The sequence below is a fragment of the Diuraphis noxia genome, unplaced genomic scaffold, assembly GCF_037042655.1.
Source record: "Diuraphis noxia isolate RWA-SAM2 unplaced genomic scaffold, SU_Dnox_SAM2 contig0001, whole genome shotgun sequence".
NCBI classification, from domain to species: Eukaryota; Metazoa; Arthropoda; class Insecta; order Hemiptera; family Aphididae; genus Diuraphis; species Diuraphis noxia.
Window position 1 is genome coordinate 78265191 of NW_028301711.1, and position 14199 is coordinate 78279389.

General features: G+C 28.0%; 1 protein-coding gene across 1 annotated transcript in view; it reads right to left on the reverse strand.

Moving 5' to 3' along the window:
- Nucleotides 1-14113, reverse strand: part of LOC149061888 (cytokine receptor-like) — a 46095-nt gene extending 31982 nt beyond the window's left edge. Inside the window, exons 1-4 of the mRNA XM_089215138.1 lie at nt 13954-14113; nt 5449-5725; nt 5199-5370; nt 4934-5076 (exon numbers count right to left, since the gene is read on the reverse strand). The gene's annotated coding sequence lies outside the window, so the exon portion shown is untranslated. The remainder of the gene's footprint in view (nt 1-4933; nt 5077-5198; nt 5371-5448; nt 5726-13953) is intronic.
- Between the last annotated feature and the right edge of the window lie 86 nt (nt 14114-14199).

Sequence of the window (14199 nt, forward strand, 5' to 3'; positions counted from 1 at the left end):
TTAAAAAACTTATTCCAACGTTCTAAAAAAGTATACGTTCCAGATTATTTTTATAAACAGTAAATAATTCTGTATCAAAATCAAAATGTAATTTTATTTAAACTGAATATATATTAAAAACCAACTAATAATGAGGAATTCTGTTTTTTTGTTTTTATTAAATAATAATATTTATGAATATCAAATTTTCGTGCATACCTTAAAAATTTTAATGAAGTAAAAACCAATAAGAGAACACAAATTCTTAGGTAGGTACCTTTAAAATACATCTACCTAGGTTATATTATGATATAAAGCCAACAATACGACATTTAAAATGGCAAACAAAAATTGGTTAAATTTTGTGCGATGGAAACGACACATGTGGACGTGACATTATCAAGTAGATTAGCCAAAATTTTTTATATTTGTCTTTTGAATATACTTTAAGAAAATTTAGTTGAATAGTTTTATACTATTAATAACGTTTTAATGTATTTTATAGGTCTAAAAATAGAAATCTCAACAAACTCAAAAAAAAAAAAAAAATATTGTACTATTGTCTATTGTTCCTTTTACTACCTAATTACAACTAATCAATGTTAAACCGAATATAATTTCGTGAAAAAAAGTATTAGTTAGTACGAAGTGAGTTACAATATTAATAATATTTATGGAAATAAAACATTACTTTCTAGTTTGTTAGTTATTTCATATTTGCCCTTCATTTGTGAGTTTTATATTTGTTTCAGATTTATTTTATGTAAAAATGCATAATTTTGTTTCATGTGATATTTCAATTCAAAAAATGTTAAAATATGACTAACTTTTAAATACATTCTGTTTTGGTTACCTCTTACCTATTTATTTCAATTGTATATTTTGATTGTTCAGTGTGATATAGGTACCTACAATCGGCAGTCGCGTAGACTGATCATTTTTATTGCTGTATTTTTTTTTCATTTAAACAAAACATTTGAAATGAATGAATACAGTTGTATAACATAATTTAGTTTAAACACTATTTTAATAGCTTATATAATAAAAAATGTTACTAAATCGATATTTGTATGAATACATTTAGTTGGTTGTAATTAAAATGACAAAATTATTATACGTGGTTTTAATACCTTAATCATTAAGGCTTAATGCATGAACGTATTCACATCATTGTTTACAATTTCGTGGTACATTGACTATAATAACCGTAATATAGATATAAATAACATATCAGGTATATTATAATACGTACCAAAATAATATGCTATATTTATGGCTGAAATTATTTCAACAAACCTAAAAGAAAAGCTAATAACTTATAATGATATATAATATACTTAAATGATGTGTGTAAATCGTATTTTAGTTTTTCGTATGCAATGATTTTTCATTGGTTAAGTCATTCAACAAATTAAATAACAGAGCGAATTATATCAGGTACTTATTTATAAATTTTCGAATAAATATGATGATTAATAAATCGATATATCTTTAATTAGGCGAAATTAATATTAATTCAATGATTTCTTTGTTATGGATTTTATAAGTAAATAACTAAAAGTGGTAACTACTATTATAATAAGTGGCGCAAAGAACCAATTGAAATACAATTACTAACTTTTTCACAGCTTCAAACACTGTATTATGTATGTTTAATTCACAGTTACTTATATCGTGTAGGTACAGAGCGGCAAGGTTATAAAATATAATAAATATGTGCCACAAGAAAATGAAAGCCTCAGTATATGAGGTATAGTCGTATAGATTGTGAATTTTATGGGGGCTTGTTTATGAACTAGCGATATTTGGATAATATTATAATTAAATGTTAAAAATAAATTTTTAATTTGTTTTTTGATAATTATAGTACGATAAGGGTTTGTAATAAAATAAAATAAATATGGTTTCATAAACCATGTTAATGTTTCTAGTTTTCTAGAAACATGTCAGACGAAACAAAAACATACATATTTTTGGCATCAGTCCAATGTGTGGCCTACAAATGATGATTGACCTATCCTTGCTGGGCCAATGTGTATATTTTCCTATATGGCTTACATGACATGAAGAAATATACGTTTGTTTATGTGTAGAGTTACAGACATGATGTATAATTGTCATAATATATGTGAAGAGTGTAGACCATTTCGGCATTCAGTTACGGTTAGGTTAGGTTAGGTCAGTCTAGGGTTTTTATACCATATTCATTATAATATTATAATTTAAAAAAAAAAATTAAGTATCTATAAAATAAATTCCAAATCAATTAAATTAGATTCATTATAAATGTAGCCGACTCACTCAGTCATTCACAGTATATATTAAAATAAGTTAACGACAATAACTATTAACATTAGAATATAAGGTACCTATAATCTATACTCTAGACAATATAAGTAGCTACCAACAAATATTATATTTAAATGACAACAATTTAACTTAGATTATTATTCTTGTTTATTTAATATAATGTAATTTCATTCAAATTTGAACTTAAAATAACTATAAAAAAAACTGTTTGTATTGTTTTTAGATTTTTTGTGTGTCAGAATTAGCTACTTGCGTGAAACCTTATTTTAAATTTTCAATCCTTATTTATATACAGGTAAAACGTTTTATACATTTTTAATAATTAAATAATTTGTAAATTTTCTATTAAATAAATTTTGTCGAAATTTTAACTTTAAACGGCTATATAAAAAAAAGAAATGTGCCTATGTATTTTTAATATTTTCCAACTTCTATTATATCAACTTTTAGAAAATTTTGTAATACATTTTCAAGTTTTTTTTAACCCAATGAATAAAATTTGATCGACATTTATAGAATAAAAAACATAAGAAAACGAAAAATTTCAAATAGCTAAACATAACTTAAAAATTGTTGAAATGTTTTGAAAATGTTATGAAGTACAGGAATTGATAAAATAAAAATATGGTTTAAATTTAAAGTTTATTGAGATATTTGTTTTTGATTAACAACAAAATATAAGAATATTGATACAAGAGAAATTGAATGAATATCCAATGTTGGAATTCAAATAAAATTTAACTTTCCGGTAGACATTTTTTATTTGATAAAAGTGGGTAAACTTAATATGAACTATGAAGAATCTCGTATTGAATTTTAAAATTAGATTTTTTTTTTAAACTAGAAAATTGTACAATCTGTAGAATAATTATTTACAATAAGCACAAATGATTTAAGAATTTGATAGAAGAGATAAAATAATAGAGATAAAGTAACAAACAATAAGTTAAATTACAATTACAATTATTTACATAAGTTCAGATAGGCGACTTAACTGAAGAGGCCATCATTGATGGTACTTCATGACATGACATGTGGTGTAAACCAGATTTAAAAAGATAAATTTTGTGAATTTCTAACTCAATATTATTTGCACCTTTTCGTTGTTTTTACGCTTTTTTACCCAACGAAATAAAAAATGATTGACATTTTTAGAAAAAAAAATCGATTTACTTTCTACTAACAAAGTAATAAAAATATACGATTTATGCTATCGAATATCATAATTAAACTTGATGATTTATGAATTTTTACTTAATTCATAAGGATATGATAGATGAAAAAAAACACACTCCATTGTAAAATCAATAAAATCATCGGTTCTTAAAATCATTGTAGCATAGGTTTATTTGTATTTTTTTAATAATACTAAAAAGATACAGGCAGAAGTAATTGTGCATTGTGAAGTACGTAAACGTTACGCACAAGATAGTATTCGTAGCCCGTGAATACGTATAACAATAGAGAATATTCTCCTCGGATAAGAAACCAATATATGGAGCCCCGCAGACACATGAACACAAAACATTAATCTGGATAATAAATCGTCTTAGACACATAGTACTAACACCTTAACACATGATAAAAGCATTTGTAACGTATACAGGGATTTGGAAATATATACTCGCATTATATACGTAATTTTTTTTGGAATTATTTTCTAGGGATAAAAAGGTCCATTTTGTGTGGTAACAATATTATCAGTAGGTGGTATACCACTACAGTTTATTGTACTGGGCAGACCATTTTTTTTATACGTATGTTAAAAATTAAATATGTGTCTACCTAAATACGATAATAAAATACACCACAAATTTATAAATAAATAAAAAATTAAACATAATTTTAGACTCATGTAGGTCATAAATCTCAAAGCTGAGAAATTTTTTGGGGAAATATAAAATAGGTTTTAAGCAATGTTTAAACAATAATACACTATTCCAAAATTGAAGATCGGTTAAGTTTTGATAATATAATGTAAAAAACTAACGAGTAAATTAATAAGTATATATTCTACTCAACTCTCAGATCTTCAAATTAAGTCATTTAAGTTAATGCAAGCTTAATTAATGATAGTAACATTGAAAAGCGGATTTAAAAAAAAAAATACTATGACAAAATTGAATATTTATATAGAAAATGCAAGTTCACACTGTACTGACCAAAAAATATTAAAAATATATAAACGAATATTTTTATTGATATATATAATATATGTATATAATATAATAATATTGATATATTTATATATTTGTAATCATTTGGTATAGAAAGTGTTAGTACAAGCTAGTCACGATAATTAAAACTTTTCCCGATTATTTTTAAAAGTACTTTGTGTTTTCTCTCCTCGAGTACTAATTATAGATTCAATGTATACTTCAAAACCACCTTTAAAGTTTAAGATTTTTATTCTTATGACAAACACACAAAAAACAATTAAAGCTTATTTAAAACCATTGAATCAAAAATTTAAATCAAATAACAATTAAAAAAAAATTGTTCTCAGGAAATCAAAAATACAACGGGGAGATAAAGACGATAGATATACTATATACGACTAAATAACTATACGGCCAATAACATAATAGAAATAATAATAACATGAAGTAGGTATAAATTGTATAATAAACTTATATGAACTTACCTCGATAATTATATTTATTGCAGGCCGTCTGGTTGCCAATTGATCTTTACTTTTCGTTTTTTTTCGCAATATACTTTTTTACAGCAAATCTATATCACGACGATATAACGTGTTCTCGGCAGTCGAGTGGTTAGAACTGCGATCTAAAAATTATCAATATTAATTAACGCCAAATAACAATCACCAACAAAATAAAAAAATTGATATTATATTGCAATACCTTAAGGAACCTTTAAATATAACAAAAAAAATAAAAAATAATTACTTCGAAATAAGTCAGAGATTAAAAGCCACAGCATGAAAATCATACAACAGCTTAGAAACACTGAATGAACGAGACTGTCCCGGATCCTGATACTGATGGTTGACCGTTGGGCGCACAAAAAATAATACGTAGCGCTAAGGGAAGTGGAAGGGGATCATTGTTATGGCCGATCCTTAAAAATGAGCGTAGAAATAATATTGTAAACACATGATTTTTGGTTGTCTTTTTGATTAAATATGGACAGAATTACATGATGTGCCCTTAAATGAAACTTCTATGTCTTAAAATATTGAATGATGGAATTTCTTTTAAAGGCAAAAAACGCATTTTCACCGAACTATGTATTATAGCCTATCTATATAGATTACAGACTATGGAGACAAATGATAGTTAGCAAATGTTGGACATCTTCTCGTAACTATAATGATATACACTAATACTATAAGTAGACATTTGGTTAAATTTTTAAGGGGCTATAACAATCAAATTTAAAGTGCTCACAAGGGCTTCAACTCCGCATCCTCTTCCTATAAATAAATATAAAATATTACTAATAAAAATATCGCAACAGTTTAATTTCGGGAAAGCGCTCTTAAATTAAATCATGTATTTCCAATATTATTATTGACACTTGACGCTTAAAAGCCACATTTATTAATTAATTAACTTTTAAGATTAATACATTTTTAAAATGCGGCGATTAATACATAATCATACATTCAAATCATACACAATCACCTAGTAATATACTTTAATAAGTTTGTTATTTTTATCATGTATTAATGTGAAATAAATGAAAAATTATTTTAAATATTATTTATACTATTTAAATATTATCAATTAACTGTGGCGGACACGCACTTGCGTTTATGTATATCATGTAGTTTAACCTTTCGGTATATTAGAGCACTTTAAATTCAATTTTAAAAGTAAGTGTACAATTTACTTTCTTAGTTATGAGTCTGTTTTACAATGAAACATATATTGATTGGAATTTTGTTAATAATCGCAGAATAAATCATTATCTGTGTTTATCATCTTATGATGTTATTTTCAAGTTACTAAATTAAACAATAATGGGTAGACATTATAGACACCCATTTTTCTTTTGAAGTGAATTTATGAAATTATAGTTAGCACCCTATAAATATATTTTTCCCACTCCCCTTAAAGGTAGCCAGTACGGTCCCGAGTCGGGGCTAGATTAATCCTGCCTTTAGGCATTAAGTTCATATTTTAAATTGCCCGTGTGTAGCAATATACAATTTATATACAAGTACTAGAAATAATGTAACTTTCTAAAACATGATAATTTAATTTTTTCAATATTTAAGTCTTTGTCAAATACAATTATTGTACAACTTTTTATGATTTTATTTTATTTTTTGTAAATGTATATTCATATGGCGGATTGATTATATTTCATTGCAGATCCTGTGCAACCAAAAATTTGGTTTGAGTGTCTAGTTATTATTATCTTATTATTATTATTATTTATTATCTATAATTATTATCAAGTCACAGCTAGTCACCTCAAATGAAAATCGATTCACGATAAATGTATTAATTTAAGTAGGAAATCCATGAACAATGTGCAAGCAGTACACCTATATCAGGTAGGCTTGACGATGAGCTACTGCAAGCGTAATATATGTAGGCTATATATAACTTCTACACCCAGAAAGATCACCTATATAAAAATCTTTATGAAATTATCTTTAATTTAGTAATTTATATTTTGAATCTTTAACTGGTAATTGATAAATAGTATTAATAAAAATGTAAATGCTACAAAACGATCTGAATATCAAAACATAAAAGGTGATAACATCTATGATTGGAAAATGGTTGAATTTAACAAAAGCTAGAATTAAAAATAAAAATCATTGTTGCCCGCTGGGCTTGTTACGATAGTATTGATAATAATAATGCTGACGATGACAGGACAAGATCTGATATCTATCAGAAGACAATTAGTATACTAAGACGCCTTGTGTATTGAATATAGGCAACTCAATGTACACTGCCTGGTACTGATGACGTAGGCAGCACTGGATACGACGACGACTCACAGGAAGGGTACAATTATTTCTATGGGGATAAGGACGTTGAGTTTATGCACGGGAGTCGGGAAGATGAGTTTAGTTAAACTAGGGGGGGAATCTCGGTGGTCGAAATCGGTTTGGTGCAATGACCACCGAGCGCACATATAATGGACTATGACTTAAAACTAGACTTAAATTTAATATGATGATGATGCGTGATGTTAATGGACAGGACACTGGAGATGGACTTGACGACCTGGGCGGCCTCTCACATACCACGGAGGGTACTGGCGGTCTTACGCAGTGAGCACACTTGACTCTGGAACGGATGCGGTAGACTCGGTAGATGGACTCGAAGACCTGGGCGGCCTCTCACATACCACAGCGGGTACTGGCGGTCTTACGCAACAAACACCCCTTGTCGACTTCGAATTTGTGGATGAACACCGACGATCGGTGTATGTCTCAATGACGAAGAAATACAAATAATTCACATGAATAAATATAACTCACGTGCACAATTCGTTGTGTATGATATTTATTGTATCAGTAAGATAAACCCGGTGATGTCTTTCCTCGAGATATATAAATATATAATATACAAAATTCTGTCACAATGACACACAAGGAAACGTTATAATAATACACTATTTCAGTCGCATTGACCTAATACAATTTAAATTGCGACAAAAACTATAATATATAAAATTCTGTCACAATGACACACAAGGAAACATTATACTAATATACTATTTCAGTCGCATTGACCTAATACAATTTAACTTGCGACAAAAACATACGATGATACAGTGCATTTTTTAAGAAATTTTGACTGGGCGACAAATACAATTTCCTCATAATAAATAGTCAATTATAGTAAGTAATTATTTCATGTGACATGTTCATCCCTCATAATTATTATAAATAAATCTTAATGTTAGAAGTAAATGGTAGGTAAAATTTATAAAGAAGTCATAATTTATTTAAAAAAAGATAATGTAATTTTAAGAAAGATATAATACAAAATATTTAATTACCTATATAATCTAATTATAAATATTTGTATAATGATTACTTGTTTATTATATAAATTGAAAAACATATTACAAAATTATGTTTAGACTTAGCAATATTACTATTTTTCAAAAAATTTTTTTACGAATGGCCGATTTTTATAACATTCTTGGTCAGGAAGATTGTAACGTCTTTCCTTTGTTCTTAAAAATTTGGCCACTGCTGGCCTTGGATCAAAATTTGCTGTCCCAGTGCTGTTTAGAGCAATATACATTCTACTATTAATTGCATCTCTTGAATAGCAAGACTGTTTGTTGCTTTTTAATATAGTGTGACAGGATACAGCACGTTCTGGTCCACAACTATGTGGTGTTATAGTGGCATATGCTTGTATTAGTTTTGCAAAAAATATCGTAGAGCTGCTTATTTTTAAATAATAATATAATTTACCCGTTGGATCTGTAATGTTTATAGGACACGGAAGTTTATCTGTTGCATATAAACCAATAATTTCGTCACAAAACGTTGATACATTTTCATTTCCGAAAATGCCTTCAATATCACATCTTATCGCGTTGATTGTATCTTGAGGATTTCGTGCATTCAAAAAAGTTTTAAATCGTTGTATAATACTTGATTGATCATCGGCAAGTCGATTACTTAAAAATTCTTTTGCGCTTTTTACTATTTCAGTTCTTACGCTGGTTACACAGCGTTTCGTAGAAACATATGCATTCGGAACTTTTCTTTGGTTCTTAGTAGTGTTATCATCATAATTTATTTCATCGCTGTTGTCAGGTATTTGATCATCTAACAATTTTAAGACCGCTCTTTTTTCCTGTATTGGCACTTTCTCCGTCAGTTGTTAAGCCGAGTAACTTTTCTTTGGATATATTTTCTAAACCAAGTTTTTTTAAAGTGCTTAAAATACAATCAAGTAACCCTTCTGCACCACGTTTGCTTGAATGACTTTCACCTAAGAAAACGTTTTTGATAGCATTTGTTTCATCTAAATAGCGAGCGGTGATAAACTTATTGTCAACTGAATATTTATCAACTGATCCGTCGATTTGAATAGAGAAACAAATAGACTTTTTCAAATCTTCTGATACAGATTCCATAACAATTTCCGCAATTATATCTAGCATTTCACGATAGATGTTTGGATCTTTATAATGTAAAACAGCTTTAGAAGGATTAAAACTAACAAAATTTGAGTCTAAACCATGTTCACGATAGGTTGCAATTTGAGCGTTAGAATGTATTTTAGAGAGTGACCTAGATGGCCAGGAATTCGCAGATAAGGTCATAACTCTACTGTCATTATGAACATCAATAGCTAACTCAATTAAATTGGTAACAACTTCCGACTCGTGAGATTTTAAAAGCTTTACCCAAGGATGTTTATTTGATTGTGACATCCAAAGTGTCTGAGTTTGTTCTGCACAACAAGCAGCATTATGAGCGTCACTATTTAAATGGTCTATAATTCTCATGAGCTCTTTTTTTCCATCACATCTTACCCCATCAGCTATTGGAACTTGTCCATTGCGAGACAACTTTTTGGCTTCCGAAATTTGATTAAAACATAAAATACATTGAATACCTGATCGTTTTCCTAATTTTACTTTCTTCAAAAAATCAAATGTTTGAATTAACCAATTCGCATCTAACTTGGACCCCTTGTACCATTCTGAATTAACACTGGTCGAATTTGAAACATTAAGTGGAATCTCAGTTGTAGTAATTGAAGACGATAAAGTCGGCAAAGAACAATCAACACTATCATCTACTTGATTTGTAAAAGAAGTATTAGAATTCGAAGCTTTGTCAGGTAAATTTATATTTTGAGATAAAATATAAGATTCTGAATTACTCGTAGAAGATTTTTGTTTTTTTGAGGATACTCCAAAAAAATCTGTAATGCGTTTGGCCATAGTGGTTTTGATTTGAATTATGCTAAAATGTAATAATTAAATAATTAAGAATTAACAATTGCTTATAAAATGTATGTTGTATACCACACTCTTTTAAGAATGATTTTAATTAATTTAATTATGATTTTATATTATTAAATATATATTGTATAAATCATCTTAAAACTATGAAATAAAATGTATTTTATAATAATTATAATTATTCATATTACCATTTAATGCTAAAAATAAGGGTTTGGTAATCACAGTTGATATAATTATTATTATAGAATAAGACATAAGTTAAACAAGAAACACAATTTAGAAAAATACACAGCAAAATATAATATAGGTAGATAACTGTTGTGCAATTCTCATAACTCATAAGTCATAACAGTTTAGTGTCTGCTAATCATTTAACAGTGACTACTCGTGCCTAGGTGTGCAAGACGTGTACGCACGTCGCACACCACATAAATTACAACAGATAAAATAGTAGGTAAAAATGAATTTTCGATTTTTATAAAATTTAAGCTTAGTTATAATAATTTATTGTATAATATTGTATTAATTTAAAAAAATAAATCTTTGTTCGCTTATATACCCGTAAATAGTACTATAATAATATTTTAGGTGGGCTTATTATTTTTTTTTAATAACTTCTTAACAAGAATTGCACATCAGTACACCACCCACTTTAAACACCACAAGATGCTATTGAGTTATTAAGGTACTTACCAGTAATCTCTTGACTTGTTAACTATGAGTTAATAGTTGATCAGAATAAAAATACAGAAATCCTTGTTATTGCGACGTCGTTACAGTCACAGTGAAAAACAAAATAATATGCGGATGCGGAATAACTATCAAATATCAATAAAAACTATCAATATCGTGAACCGTCGCGCGTCGGAGTCGTCTCGTGAATCGTTATCGGCGACTATTTTTACACACATTGGAATTTTACGCTTATTGCTATACATTATAATTTATAATTAATGTATAACAATATTATTATAACTTATTTTCTCATATCTACAATGATAAATGCGTTTTGTGTTTAATATCGATTGACGAATACGATAATAATATGAACATTTCACATTATTGTAATATCTATAACCTACACATTCATTGCAATTATTAGGTACTTAATTTTTTTTTTTTTTACATATAATAAAATTTCATCTTTTATAAATTGTGTCGCCCAGTCTTTAAAAATACTATCTACTAGGTAACAAAATATTTTCACTGGGCGACATTAGTGTCGCCCAGTTAACTAGCTTAAAAAATACACTGCGATGATATATTACAAAATTTAAGCGATGACGATTTTCTCCCAGAGTAATAATTAATAACAACGATAATAATAATTATCATAATTGATACGGAAAGAGCCGAACAATAATTGTACATTGATAGCGTATAACACAAAGAGAATAAATAAAAAAAAAAACAATGATAATAATTAAAACAATTAACGACGGAGTGGTGTATGGACAGGAAGGTTGGGGACGAAAAAGAGGGAGAGGAAGACAGACAAGTCGCCGCCGTGTTGTTATGTATATCAATGATAAACGCACTAATATTGGTTTTGCGTTGACGCGGCAACAATCATACCACAGCCTACAGGTGCAAGACATTTAAAACAGTAGTAACCCTTTATTTATAATGATTACCATGACTCCACTTTACATTTATTGAGTTCGTCAAATGTATTTTCTTTCTATCAACATATGGTAATAAATACCAATTATACTTATTACCTATTTGATATTTTTATTTTTATAATTAGCTATACTATATATTTTTTAGGCCTACAAATCAAAATAAATCTATTGATTACTATATATTTAATATTTTTGTATAACTATACAATTATTAAGTGTACCTTATATTTTATCAATATTAGAATAAAGTTATGTCATTGTAAATAACTATTTATATATTCTCACAAAAATATAAATAAAAATCATAAAAATTTGTACAAATTATAAAAATTGTTAGAATTGTAATTGTATTCAGTCGTATTGAATTTTTAGAATATTAGATGTTTACATTATAAATATTATATGTACATTTTCAAACATAAAAATTCTTATGCATCAAATAAAGTTGACATATTTGTCGTAAGTAAGTATACCTATAAAGGTTAGATTAAAGCATATTATAAAATATTGTTATCGTCAAGAGTCAAGACCGACTGTGTATTATATTATATTATTACATTAGTACTACTTGTGTATTATAGTATATAATATGTTACAAATCAACATTAATATAGGATTAAAGCAGTTAGACAACTATAATAATATAGGTAGTTATTGAAAACAAAATTCCTGCTGCTAATTGCTTTTGAGGAGAACGGGTAAAAAAATTCGTTATGAGCGTTAGATTAGAAAAAAATATACGCGTCTCTATACTTTTACAAGAAGCAGCTTTCATAATATTAGATTTAATTGATGGGCGTAACAGTGGACGTAATGTGCATTTGGATTATCGGATTTTATAAAAGTTTGAACCTCGGATATATGTTCAATCATGACATTAGCACCATCATAACTTTGTGTAATTTATTTATTTTTATCGTTTAAGACATCTTGAAGGGTAGATTTAATACATTCAGACAATCATTTAGCATCGTGACCAGTTGGATTAAAGAAGCCCCAAAATCGTTCAACAGGTGATCCATCTGTAAGAAGATATCGAAACAAATAGACATTTGAAAAGAATTTTAAAATTTCATTTTGAATTTTTTTTGAAATACACTTAAAGACAGTAGCTTTTTCCAAATGAGTTTTAAGTGCATAATATAATTTTGCAGTAAAATTGATAAGACCTTTAAATACTCCCGGATTTAATGAATCAGCTGATTCGTCATGACCACATAAAGCAAGTTAAAACGCACCACATAATCGTATGCAATCAATAATTTTAGACAAAATGTATTGATTTTATCTTACTTGCTCGTTAAACTTTTGAATATTTAAACGAAATGCGCTATTTAACTGTTGACGAATATCCTGTTTTTCTAACAACTTTAAACTTAACTAAGCATTTATGTGAGTTTGGGTTTTTTCGTGGGATTTTATTTTCGCTGATAAATGACTTTAATCATCAATACCTAATTTACTCCAACTTATTTCATTGAACCGACTAAAAATTACACAAGGAAAACAAAACAGCTTATTAGTTATGCCACAACCACATATCCAATCGTTTTTGTCATACGTTTCGATGTTAAAATTTCTCTTAAATGTTCTATCATTACCTTTTGATTCTTTGACAATAATTAAATTTGGTTTTGGCCTACCTTCATTTTTAATTGCAAATTTTTGCTCCAATGACAACAAAGAAAAAAATATAATATTAATAGGTATTGAAGAACCGCGACACACCATGACTGAAATGTTTATATAGCTAACACTACCAACAGTACTAACAGTAACAATTTAAAACGTAGGCTGTCATCTGCGAGCTACGATAGTTTGGAGCTGGTAATAAGTACTAATTTGGTTTATGCAGTAAAAAATAATATAGTGTATTTAGAAGTAATATTCGAACATTGTTGATAAAAATAGTTCTAGTTATAAGACGTATTACAATGGTACGCGATAATGAAACGTCTGGGAAACGACCTATACTATATTATATAGTATATAACGACTATACTAGAATAATCCTGTCGTTTGGTCTCCTTGCATGCCGGGTCCGACCGAAGCTATAGAAGCGCCATGTATATACTATACAAAGATAAAACAAATTGATATTATTTATTACCATAAAAACTTTAGGGTCCAAACAGACTGCATCTACATTGCCCGGTTTTTTTTATGCATTAAGTTAGATTGAAGTAAACAGACAGTGACATTTTTCGCCAGCCGGTCAATTCGTCCAGTTCAAACTTCAATGACTCCGAAAATTTTCCACGCCCTCAACACTTTTGGTCTCGATTGCTGAGCCCATAAATCCAACATAATGCTACCAAGCATATAGTAGTTTCACTATAATAATGATATTAATATC